Consider the following 13,277-nt stretch of genomic DNA (forward strand, 5'->3'; position numbering starts at 1 on the left):
AAGGAAGGCCACAGCCAGAGTGGTCTTCAACACCTCTAGAGACGGAATGGTTTGCTAGTGGAAGTTGGCTTCTGTTAGGAATCCACTGACTCTAAAAACCCCTGACAAAAACCCAAATCCAATAAAAGAGGCAGCCTAACAACACTGACAGCCTACAGGTTGAATTTCTTTCATATTAGTCAGCAAAAACTCACCAAGTTTTTTAGTAAATTATGTACCTGGCATGGAAATGGCTAGGATGGTGCCTGATATCAAAAGCAAAAAACCCTTACAACAGTGTTAAAATAGTAAAATACAAAGCAGACCTTTTTTGGAAGCTTACAGGTTTCCCAGTTGTCATGGGCACACCTGGCACTGGATTTCTACAATTTTATAAGTTTTACAAATTAGCATATTTAACAATTTTTGTCCAATTAGAAGAGCAGTTGATTTGGTGAATGACATAACCTTTGTAAAGCAGTATTTACTCAGAGGAAGTTAAGATCCTTGTTCAAAGATGCACAATGAATCTCTCACAGAGCCAGGGAGGGAACCCCCTTGTCCTACATTCCAACCACCATCTAGGACTTATTGTTTCTCCTTCCTGTTTATTGATCACATATTTATTTGCTGGCTGCTTGCCAGGACAAGGCTAGCTGGTAAGCTAAACACACAGAAAGAAATCCAACACAACCCAAAGAAAACAATGCACTCTGGAGATTTGCTGGTCTCACTTAACTGGAGGGCAGATAAGAGAATCATGGGGTGGTGCCACCTCCTCAAACCTGTGAGCTCTTGAAGCTGTTGAATATGTGGCTCTACAATTGCTCCTGCTGTTGCTCTGTCAGCTTTGAACCTCATAATCTGCATCTTTGTTTCCCCAAGCTTTTCTTTTTGGCATGAGTGTTGCCTTTTTATTTAAATCTGTGTGGCTGCATAGGGGAGAATACGCTCAGGTCTGGTCCTAAGAGCTGCTCCCTCCCGTTGCCAAGTAACAGGAAAATGAAGATGGTCTGTTCTTCAGGCAGGGCAGGAAGGGTCAAAATGTTTGTGTGAAAGGATCACAGGTGAGAATTTGGATGTGCATGTTGAAAGGAAAAATAGTTACAAAAATGAATGTTAAGAATGTAGAAGAAACTGTCCTCAGAGTACTAAATAGCTCCTTTTGCTTTCCTCTTGTAGTTTGTAGCCCTTTGGTCAAATCAGAGTGTCATGGATTTGAGACCAGACATTGCCAGGAGGACGCACGAAAAGAGGGCAACCAGGCTCCAAGCTTAAAGTTGCAAAAAGTGTTTAATTACCTAACAGAGTTGGAGGATAAATGCAGGCAAAAATAAACTTTTCATACAGTTTTGGTTCACTCCACCCTCCCTCTTAAGAACCCATAGTATTCACCCCCTTTCCTCCTTTACAGTCAACAAGCTGGGTGGTGAGGGGGGGCAGGGTGTGGGGTCTCTTTTCAGTCCACAGAGCAGATTCTCAAATTTACTCATCACCACAATTCTTCTACTACAAATACTCTTTATCTCTACTTGTTTCTCGCTCTCTCAAGACAGGTTTCTACTCTCACCCCCCCCCTCTTAAGAAGCAGTCTCTGCACTCACCCCCCACTCCTTCCCTCTCTCCCAAGCTAGCAACACAGACAGGGGGCAGGTTGAGGGGTCCTCTGGTCAGTCCAATCAGGAAAAGAGGTTCTCTACTTAGCCAGGGGTCCTTCCCACGAGAGACAGTCCTCTGGGAACTTCTTTGGCATGGGTCCAATCTCATGAGCAACATCCCACCCGAATTCTGCTGCAACATGAGTCTTTTGTCCATAAGGTGCTGTGCAGACTCTCCTGAGCTGAGGCCAGGCTTCTTCCATCCCAGGAGCAAGGCCTTTCTCTCCCAGTCAAGGCCTTTGCAGTTTTAACTCTTAGATGAGACTCCCACTGGTTCACAGTCTTTTCCAGGCATCCACCTTCTCCTCTGGAGTGAGCTGTGGGTGGATTTCTGCATCCTTATGGACTCCATGGGCTGCAGGAGAAACTTCTTGCTCCCCCCATAGCTTCCACCACGGCTAGCAGAAAGTTTCAGCTCTGGTGCCGGAAGCACTGGAGCACCTCTTTCTCCCCCCTTCTTCACTGACCTTGGCAATCTCCATGCTGTTCTCCCTCACATATTTTCACCTGCACCTCCTCCTCCTCCAACTACAAAGTGAAAGAAGTGCGCTCCTGCTTTGTTTTGAATTTTTCTTAAATATGTTTTCACAGAGGTGTAACCAGCACCTCCAATTGGCCCAAACTTGGCCGGCAGCATGTCCATCACCTTCAGAGCCATCAGAGATTGGCTCTGCTGGACTTGATGTAAAAACTTCCAGAACTTGCACTCAGGACACACAGGAGCCATCTTTGTGCCACACCCCACCCCTCAGACACCTCCCCAGGCCTATTAGAACAGCTTCTGAGGGGCCCAAATTTCTCCTAGATGTTAAAAACACTTCACTGATGTTTTGGGCCAATCAAAACCACCACACAGAGATGACCTGTGCTCTCAAACATATGCATATTCCCACTGAAATCCAGTCCTTAAGCATCCATGTGTGTCCTTTCATTTTGGTGATTCACCTGAACTTCAGTGAGGAGAAACATCTTCCACATAAATGGAAACAAGAGGAAATGACTGTCACAGAGAAACAGTGGGCAATCAAAGGGCTTTCACCATTAGAAAAAAATTGAAAAGAAGGTTTCTTGGGGCATTTTGGAAGACATTTTTACACGGATGGTGGCGAAAGGAAAAGAGGGAATGATTTTAAACTAAAAGAGGAGAGATTTAAATTAATTATTAGGATGAAATTCTTTATTCAAAGGGTGCTGAGGTGCTGGAACAGGTTGCCCAGAGATGTGGATGCCCATCCCTGAGCAACCTGGTCTAGTGCAAGGTGTCCCTGCCCACGGCAGGGGGTTGAAACAAGATGATCTTTAAACTCCCTTCCAACCCAAAACATTCTATGATTTTGGGAATTTCTATATTTTATTTGTTCCCCATCACAGTTTTCCCTGGAGTTTTCCCTGTTCCTTTCTAGAGCTTAGGTACTTTTTTCCTAAATGCTTATTTCGTACTACATGTTTTCACAATAATTTTGTATTTTACTGTAATTAAGTCTTTATTTATTTGACACAAACCAACAACTGCATTTTATTCTGGAAGTCAGCTGAAAAATATATTTCATCTACTAAACATGGACAATACACTTGGGAGTACAGCAGGCATGTAATAAACTCTATTACAATTTTTCTACTACTTCAAACACAGTATCAATCACATATTGATATTTGCAGCCAGAAATTCTAATTGATAGGCTGCATATAAAATCTTTGGAGTACAATAAATTAAACACCAGCTACACTCAGATGCATTTTAAACAGGGTTTTGTATTAAGAGAATTCTTTGATGTGGAAATTATTGTTCATTTGAAATCCTCTTAACCTCTTCTGGACAGCAGTATATTTTATTGAAATAGGAGCCTTGGTGCAGTACAGAGATGCAGAGAGTCCAAGGATCTTCCCAAAACTACTGCACTTGAGGTACAGGACTGCACGTTTATCTGAAATACTTATCTGGGCACCTGGATGGCACACAATCATTATATCACTTAACACTTATCTGCAATTTGGTCCTCTGCAAAGGTATCAAATACCATTTATTTAGTCCATGCTGAATTTTGGATGCCCTGTTTTAATTTTCAAATTTGCTAAAATATTACATATTAATGTTATTATTTCCCATTCATATTGTTTGCAAATACTTTCCTTCTTTTCCAATTATATTTATTCATTCCAACAGCAAACCCACCAACATTTCAAGGCAATCTAGACAGGATGCCTGCACACTACAATAAAAGGAAAATGACAGTAGGGAAATTGCTTTACTTGCAGGAGGAAAGGCTTCTGGATTCCAAGTTATTAACCTAAAATCACTTATCACTGTGGAAACAGTGAGAGAAGAATTTCTCCCTCCTCCATACTCTTCTTGTCCCACCCACATTTGCAGAATGATTCCTCCCATTCCTCTCTGTACCTGAATGCTTCTGCTAATAGAATAATCAGTTTCATAGACAGTGTTGATTAAGTTAAATACTTATAAATATTTATAACACTTTGCATAATATCCAGAGATAAAAAGAGAAAATTAATGGTAAACTCTTTCTCTAAGTTTTTTTTCCCCCATTTTCCATCTGGTGGTGGGGAGGTTCAGAAGTAGTTGTCATAGTAACAGGGCAACATAACTTTTAGAAACTGCAACTACTATATTATAATAATGGAGTAATTTTCACAGCTTTGGATTTTTCTTTCCCAGGTTGTGCTTGAACTAAATCTCATGCTGGCAAGATGCAAGGTGCATTGTGGGTTTGTTGGTCTGTTTTGTTTTGCTTGGTAGGGTTTTTTCCCCAAGGTTTTTAAGAGGTTCATGGACGGAATGGGAACATTTAATGCAGATCCCTGAAAAAAGCATTATTGCTCCACAAACAACTCCTACCTTGAACAGTGTGTTTGTCACCAAGGTACCAAAGCTCCCCATTCCGTGCTTGGCAGCTCTCTTGGGTGATGCTACACCTCTCTTCCTGAGTAGGAAACAACCTACACAGTGGGCAATGACAAGGAAAAGGATGTGTTTGAGCTCCCACCCCTCCTGAGGCCATAGAACCATACATGCAAAGCTGGATGCATCCCTGACAACAGCAGGTATTAAGAAGAAGGAGCAAAGTTAAACACTAAGACAGTCTAGGCTCCTTGGAGAGTCAAGAAAGTATTTACAGAGAATAAATTCAGGCTGTGTCTGTGCTGAGTCACCTGCAGACCTGCTGTTTCCATCAGTGCTTATACTGGTGGGGAGCAGAGCTCTGGGAGGAACATGACTGGGATATTTCAGGAAGCTCCTGGGTTAGGGGGTGGAACTGCAGAGTGCATCAGCTTCCCCTGAGAGCAGCTGCCTAAATCAGGAAAGCAGAGTTTTCCACTTTTTTTGTATTTGTTTTCTTAATCAGAAGGCTGTTGGGGAAGGAATATTTCATAAAAATAGCTACAGAAATAGGGAAAGAAGTCAGGCTTCATGGATGACAGTTTTGGGAATTCAGCTAGGAGCAGAAGTCCTAACTCCTTCCTGCTTGGAATTTCTCTGGCTCTTGGGTATGAAACAAAAACATAGTCCCAGCTGCAGTTCTGCTTCCTCTTACCTGTGCCCAAGCTGCTGCTGACACCAGGTTTGCTCCTGGCTGCTGCTCTTGCAGCTTTGTCTACAGTGTCACCCACTTGTCACATGCCACCCTGAGCATTCTGCTTAAGTCCAACATCCCTCCTAGCATGGAAAAGGAGCAGAGAGTTTTGTCCCAACAACATTTCACATTTATCCATTTAAATGAGTAAAATGCTGGAAGTCAGAGCTCAGAACTGGTTAGACCTTGGAGCCAGTATTGGAGGGTCTGTGTGCTGGATAGAGAGAGAGAGGGAAGCTGAAATCACTCAGTGATTCTCTTCTTGTCTTTAATATTCTCAGCCTGTCCATGAGTTGAATCCTATTATCCCAATATTCTTGTGTTCTTCTAGGTCTCTCTAAGTGATGAGCTCCCAAACTCCATGAAGCAGCTGTGACACAGTTACCTCATGGGGCTGAACACAAACTCTTAAACAAGAAGTCTATATACAAACTGCTTAATAAAAGAAAATAAACCCCAGTCATTCTGGACTAATGAGATGATAGAAAACTACTGTATCACACATACAACTATAGTCTAAGTTTTATTGTTATTCTTGATAATAAAGCAAAACTGCTCAGCATTAATAGGATCCCTGTGGATTCAAATTCTCAGAGACTTTTTAAGAACTCAGTTCTAAGGAATTTAGAATAGGAATGAATGCTAGTCACTAGGGAAGGCAACCAATAAAATGATAGACTCCTTTTTCCAAATTGTTTGTCCACAGTGCATACACCCAGATGCCTTTTTCATTTTTTAATATCTTTTCCCTCTCCTCTTTGCAGCCTGGTTTGTATTCACTGTGCAAGGCAACAGAGATGAAAATCATTCCTCATATATGCACTGAGTGAAATAAGAAGTATGGAGGTACAGAAGTCAACACATCCAACACGTATCACAAATACCAAACAGGGGCTAGCACAAACCTGGAAGCTTCTGAGGCATGCTCTGGAGTGCCTCAGCTATGTGCTGCTTGTAGCTGTACTTCCCCAGGGCATACTGGAGCTCTTCTGAAAGAGCCACAGCATCCAAGTGCAGCAGGAAGTTGCAAATGCAACAGGAACCTGGATTTGGGCAAAGCTGGGACTCCTGATCTATTTAGTTCTGCTCACTGCCCTGATCAGGACACATCTGTGCATTCTTTTAATTGTAAACACAGATCAGCTGTCCAGGAAGGTCATAGTAAGACCATAATTAGCTCATTAAGCAAATTGTTCCACTAGCTGATCAGGCTTTTAGTTCAGTATTTCCATTAGCTCTTTTAATATCTGAATGGAAAGGATAAAATTATCAGCTGGTATCAGTCTGTTTGCTGCCTACAGTCAACAAAACTATAGAGAGTTACAAATAAATTAGGGTCTGGCCTCTTTGCTGCATTCTTCTCTTACATTGTTGCCCTCCCTGTGTGTTTATTTTTTTGGAAACTTTTAAGATTCACCCTGCCATGCAGGAAAAAACATTGAGGAGAGATATATTCATGCTGTGGTTAAGTAAAGTACACTTTACTAGGGTGGGAGAGAAATATAATTATCCAATGAGAAGACACCAAGGACCAAAGTTAGGATGAGAACTGCATTTATATGCTGGTTTGTGTTATGTGCTGAGATCACAGAGTCACAGAGTGGTTTGGGGTGGAAGGAACCTTAAAGACCATCCTGTTCCACCTGCCCTGCCATGGGCAGGGACACCTTCCACTAGACCAGGTGGATCCAAGTGCCATCCAGCCTGGCCTTGGACACTTCCAGGATGGAGGAAGCATCCACAGCTTCTCTGGGCAACATGTCCAGTGTCTCACCATCCTCACAGCAAAGTATTTCTTACTAAGATCTAATCTAAATCAAAGGCTTTGATTTCTACCTCTACTTCATGCTACTCCAGGGGTAGGACCCTGCCTTGATTCCATTTTGTGACTCAGAACTATCTTCCTGGGTTTTTTACTCATCAGATAATAAGTTAGACCTTGATTTTGAGATAAATTACAGACTCCCTCTGATTTGGAATGCCAAATGCCCCAGAGGATTCCTGCTGCAGCTGGTGCACTATTTTTCCATCCACTTAGGCAGTGAGGCAGGACATGTGGGTGCATGGATACCCATAGGATGGATGAAGCCAGCAAAATGTAGTTGTGAGATTCCCCATGGGCTGAATGATCCTCCCATAGCAAGTTACTCTGATCTTAGGGTGAGTTTATTAAATCAGTGACAGAAGCAACAGGCAGCAAAAAAGGAAAAGCCTTAAAATTCATTTGGATCAAAGCCAGCAAATAACCAGGATCAGTCCTTAAAGCAATGTATTTAACTTGTGTTTGCTCTCATAAAAAAGCAGGAATATTATAGAAACTAGAAGCATCACCAGAATGGCCTTGTGTTCCTCTATCTTATTTTCAAGGAATTGGATAACCAGCTTTTGATGCTGAGGGTCCTGGCAAAGAAGGGAATTCAATACCTAAATTCAGTGTCTAAAATGCTAAATAGACACATAATATTTGATATTTTCTTGATAGGGATGAGTCAGATGATGTCTATTAGGGCATTTATGTGATTAGCTCTTATTGTTGGGAAATTAAAAACTTGGATCAGGACTTTTTGGACTTTATGGATCAGGAACTATGGATTAGAACTTCATTGTTTATACTGCAGATTTAAACCCACATAGTATAATACAGAGAAGCTAGGAAAATGACATTTTTGTCCACTTAATAGCTATCAAGTGGAGACAGAAGAAAACACAGGAATGGTCATAGTGAATAAAACCAAAGGTTCATTCATTCCACTACCTTGTTTCTCACAGTGACCAGGATGATTAACTCAAGGCTGAGACACTTAGACTGAAATATCTAAACACAAGGAGAGTCAATTCATAGGTCTTAGATTATATGTGTGGACATGTCTCAGATCTGTTGGCCCCCTGTGGCCTCCTGAAGGATCAACAGAAGGCAGTCAGTACTCACAGGACATCTGAGACAGCACTAACCTGTGCTCAGAGGATTGAATTACACCCTGCAGAGTTTGAGGAATTGTTCATCTCATCCAGTGAAGTGCTTGCAGTGTGGGTTCTGAATCCTCCTCCACATTTCAGTGATGGCTGCACTGGTGCTGCACACGATGGAAGTGAACACAAATGTCAGTATTTGCACCTTAGTGTCTTCCTTTGCAAGTCCAGCCCCATTCTGGAAAAGAAATTAAAGGAAAAAAAAAGCTTATATCCAGGGATGTTCTCAACAAAATACTCTCAGTGAGGACTCTCAGTCTTTGGCAATCTATAGGCTTGGGTTTTCTGAAACAGATGTTGAATCCAGATATTCATGCCTAATAGGTCCTGGAGGACCTTCTTTCCTGGTATTTTGTTATTCTTTTTCAAACATTAATCTATATTTTTGGCCTCTGTACCATTCTGTGGCAATTATTTCTACATTTTTAGTGTTAATTTATTTAAAACCTGCTGTTTGTTAATGCCTTTGGGCACTCATCTGTGTAAATGAATTAGTATTTCCCTATTCATTTTCTTTCATGTTGTTCACAGTTTTATAAACTTCTGTTCAAGTCTTTTATTTTTTTTAGACTGAGGCATCCTAATCTGTTTAATTTCTTATCTTGAAAAGCACCATATACCTCCAGCCATTTTATTGCCCTTTCTGTATCTTGTTTAGACCATCCTGGTAAACAAACAATTTGGCCATGGTGAATGTGTATGACATGTAGAACATGCATAAGTTGTTGCCTGAACACCTGAAAATAATTTCTGAGAGGTTTGTGTTTCATTTAGGGCACCTTTGCCAGCTCAGTTAAGAGTTTAGGGGCCAGATGGCCCCAAATCCATCAATGTAACTGAATCCCTTTCTACTCTGGCCCCACACAACTGATTTAGACCATGGAGAAGAGGGAGCAGACACCCTGATACTCTCACTGTTTCCCTGACAATGTGAGCAGAGCTACATTCTTTTTTACTTATAACATTTGGAAGCAAGAATTAAAAGAAAACACAAGCAAACCATACAAAACAAAAAAGTGGAACATAAAAGGTGCATGGGCTTCTGGAGAGGCTCTTCAAATAGATTAAAAAAGGGTTAAGGAAAATATCCCACTGGCTCTGTTGGCCAGGAGAAGTGCTTAGTGAGCCAGAGAATCTCAGAACACGTGTAGCCATGGCACAAAAGTAAGAAGCAAATAATCAATTGGGTGCTTTATCAGCACAGTATTCAATTAAATTTCAATTAAGAAGGAAAATAATGCAGCAGTCATTATCTAAGCTGTGGCCAGGTCCTTACACCAAATATCAAGATATCCTTGTCAATTTGCAACAAGTTCAGATAAGGATTAAAATTCTCCAGCCTGCACAGGAGGCCACTGTGAGCATTCCTAATGGTCTCTCTGTCCTAGCCTTGGAAACATTTCCAGTTTCTTGTTTACCAAAGTTAATGCCTCTCTTTTGAAAGATAATTCAATAAAACCAGTTTGAATAGCAATGTAAAAAGAAAAAAAGCAAGAATGAGGCATTATCAGGAATATGTGATTACTAAACCACAATAATTCTGTCTTTAGCATGCTAAAAATCACATTTCTCAATGGAAATTGTTTTGAGATAAGAAGATGCCAGCTTGATGGCAAGCACCTCCAATCCAACATCCACACTTTATTTACCACTTCAACAACCAAGCCCTAAAGGAGCAATTTATCTCTTGGCTTTGCTGCATCAGGCATAAGAAAAAGACAAACAGCTAAGTGATGTTATTTTGTTTGATTTAGGATTAGAACTAGGAGATTCCTGAATCCCAGGCTCTCATAACTGACCTGTACCTCTCTAGGTAGTGTTGTTTTACAAAAGGACCATTTTGACTAATGTTGTCCTCCTCAGTGACAGCAGTAGTCCCAGCAGAGCAGTAGAGGATGAAAACTGATTTAAATTTAGGACAAACAGCACATAGAATCATGGAATTATTATGTGCTATATTGTGTCTAAAAAAGAAACTGATAAGAGACATTCCAGTCACTAGAGAAATAAGAGAAAGAAACATGGCAGATTTTTATCCCAGTCCCAATAGATGGAGTCTATTTGGCTTTCCATCAGGTAGCACAGCTTCTGGCCTTTGGCAGATTCTGACCTCTCACATCTCTCCGTTTGAAGTACCACAGCTTGTGGCAGCCCTTGGAGTGCACAGATGTGAGCTTTCATTGCCTGTGCTGCTTCCTCAATTGTAATGTATTTTAAAATCCATTTCATCTTACTTTTTCAAACTCCTCCTGTAACAAAAATGTAGGAAGCCAAAGTGAGTCAAGTGCGCTTTTTCCATGAGTAGCAGCAAGCTCTTTTTCCTGTATTAAGAGCTGTGCCCATACACACTTTAAAAAAATTGCTCTGTTACATGTGTTTTCTTCACTATGATGCTTTCTGAATCATTCCCCTGTTGAGAGCTGGAAGGATACCATGGTAAACCTGGATTTTTGTGTCAGCTTTTCCCTTGCCTGTCCTTTGTTCTCAAACTAGATACACATTTCTCTTTTTCTTGTTCTTACTTTTCATGGCTGTCACTACCTTTTCACTTGCTAAGGGACATCTCTTTCCCCAGCTGGATTTTCTTTTCTTTCATCACTTTCCTTGTGTGATTACAATCCACTGATGCCTTTGGCATATTGTTCTGTGTCAGCAAACCGGGATGTATTAGAGGCTATTGAATAGACAGAATTTAAGCTCAGGATTAAAGTGTGTTTTGATATGTGGCATTTCTCTGTTCCAAGTGGATAATGATTTATTGATTTATGGTTTTTATTCACTACAAAATCAGGCCCTTTTTCATACCTGCGGGTAAAAGCTATAGGCTGCCTACTGAGCTCTGGATGGTTCATTGCCAAATTTGATCCTCTCCCCATTTTATTCAGGACTAGAGGGGGTGCTGTGCCTCACTGAAGATGCAGAAGTCAATCTAGAAAGACTCACATGGCTGCAGGGATAGTTACTTCCATAGTTTTGGGGAGCACTGTTATTTTAAACCAAGCACAGATGCCAGAGCAGTAATTGCATCTCATGGTGGAGTAGGAATCCCACTTGAAGGAGTGAGATTTTTCCCTAAAGAACACAGACCTTGCTAGTGGCAGGGAAGGCTGACTCCTTGGAGAGCTGCCTTCCCCCTGCACCACAGCTGGGGATATATTTGTTTTTAATTATTATTTTGCTTTAGCATGTGTCACAAGGCAAAATGCAAATTGGTGTTGACTGACACCACCTGGGAGGTAAATCAAGCTAAAAGAATAGAATATAAATCAAATCAAACCAAACCTATTGTTCAAGTCTATACATTGTAGTAATTTTTTTAGCAGAATTTTAAAAAAGTAAGTTTCACTTTTTTTCTAATTTGGGATGATATTTTATTTCAGAATTTATTCTGTGGAAAAACGAGCTATTTGAAGAATAGCTGGAAAATGAGCTTTTTTCTTAAATAAAATTTTACTGTGTTTGCAAGCAAAGAACAAACCCAAAAATTTGCACTTACATGTAAAAGTTTCACTCTGAACCTGTAAATTGCCAATGAAGGGCTGTGCAAGAGAGATCACAGCTAGAGAGAGAAAATGCCTTCTTTCTTCCCTGGAAAGCATCTGCCCTATCCAAAATAGTGGGATTTCCCCCTAAAATAGCCATATGGGATCAGATCACTTCCAACAGCTCAGGACTTTGTCTTTAACCATGGCCCATAGTGGATGCCTAAAAAATACTAAAAAACCAGAACAAATGTAGTAACACCTTTTCAGAACACATTCCCAAGACTCAGACATCTGCATCTCAGGGATTTTGTGACCCAGAAGAGCTCTCTCAACTAGAGACAGATTTTTCTTGCATTGATGATTCCATTAACTTCTTAAGGCTTTGTGACTTTTTTGTATCACCAGAATTCTGTGACAAGAAATTCCACAGGATGACAAAAATGACATGTTACCTTTTCTCATTTTCAGCCAGTCAGTTTCTCATCTCACTACACAAACCTGCCTTAGTTTGTAGGTGAAAAACAAAAGACATTTTTCCTACTGATTTTTTTTTCATTCTTTCATTGACACAATAGGCTGGGCCTCAGAAACTATGTACAAAATCAGCTATGTGGAACAGCAGCACTTTCCTCATCATTGCTTATACCCCATTTGATAAATTTATAATTTTTGAGTCTTATGAGCCGTGGATTAAATAGAATTAGATGGGTCTGAACATGAGGATGTTTGTAGAGCTTAAGGGGGAGAAGGTTAACTGGTGATATAGAAGGGAAGAAAGAGTGAGAGAAAGAGTTTCACCCCAACCAGAAGCCAAGCCCCTCACAGCCCCTCACTCACTGCACCAGTGGGCCTGGGGAGAGAATCAAAAGAGTAAAAGGCAGAAAATTCATGGGTTGAGATAAAGACAGCTTAATAGGCAAAGTAAAAATCATGAAGACATGCAAAGAATAACAAGGAATTAATTCACTGCTTCCCATGAGCAGGCAGGTGTTCATCTCCAGGAGATCCCACATGACAGTGGAAGGCAAATGCCCTCACTCCAAATGTGCCCCCTTTTTTGCTTTCCCCCCCATTTTATGTCCTGAGCATGATGTCACACGGGCTGGAATATCCCTTTGGTCACTCGGGGTCACCTGTCCCAGCTGTGTCCCCTCACACCCTCCCAGGATCCCCAGCCCTCCCCAGCCTGGCTGTAGGAAAAGCAGAAAAAGCCTGTATGGGCTCTGTGTGAGCCCTGCAATGACAAAAACATCTCTGTATCATCACCTGTGTTCAGCACAAACCCAAAACACAGCCACAGGGGAGGGAAATAACTCCACTCCAGCCAGAACTAGTGCAGAGGGGGAAGAAAAAAACTAATGAAACAAAAAACCCCACGTTTTGCAATTGTGCTGTTTGGCACAGAGGAGAGCTGGCCCAAACCTCCAGCCCTGAGCTCCCTGAACTTTGCCTTCATGTATTGTCAAGCACATGTGGCTTCAAACTTGGTGGTTCAGGCTCCTGTCTGCTGCCATTCCCACAAACATTTGGCACAAAAATTATCATTATCTTCCAAGGATCCTAGTGGAATTTTCTGATGATAATTGTTCTGG

General features: G+C 41.2%; 1 long non-coding RNA gene across 2 annotated transcripts; it reads right to left on the reverse strand.

Moving 5' to 3' along the window:
- Positions 1–2,496: 2,496 nt before the first annotated feature.
- On the reverse strand, positions 2,497–6,267 carry LOC146438648 (uncharacterized). 2 transcript variants are annotated; one of them, XR_014851873.1, is made up of 4 exons: positions 6,136–6,267; positions 4,773–4,948; positions 4,489–4,595; positions 2,497–2,669 (listed from the first exon to the last, which is right to left on the reverse strand). It is a non-coding gene; the product is annotated as an uncharacterized LOC146438648 (long non-coding RNA). The 2 variants fall into 2 exon arrangements; XR_014851874.1 differs by lacking the exon at positions 4,773–4,948.
- Between the last annotated feature and the right edge of the window lie 7,010 nt (positions 6,268–13,277).

The sequence above is a fragment of the Lichenostomus cassidix genome, chromosome 4 (genome assembly GCF_008360975.1).
Source record: "Lichenostomus cassidix isolate B80296 chromosome 4, HeHo_3.0, whole genome shotgun sequence".
Lineage (NCBI taxonomy): Eukaryota > Metazoa > Chordata > Aves > Passeriformes > Meliphagidae > Lichenostomus > Lichenostomus cassidix.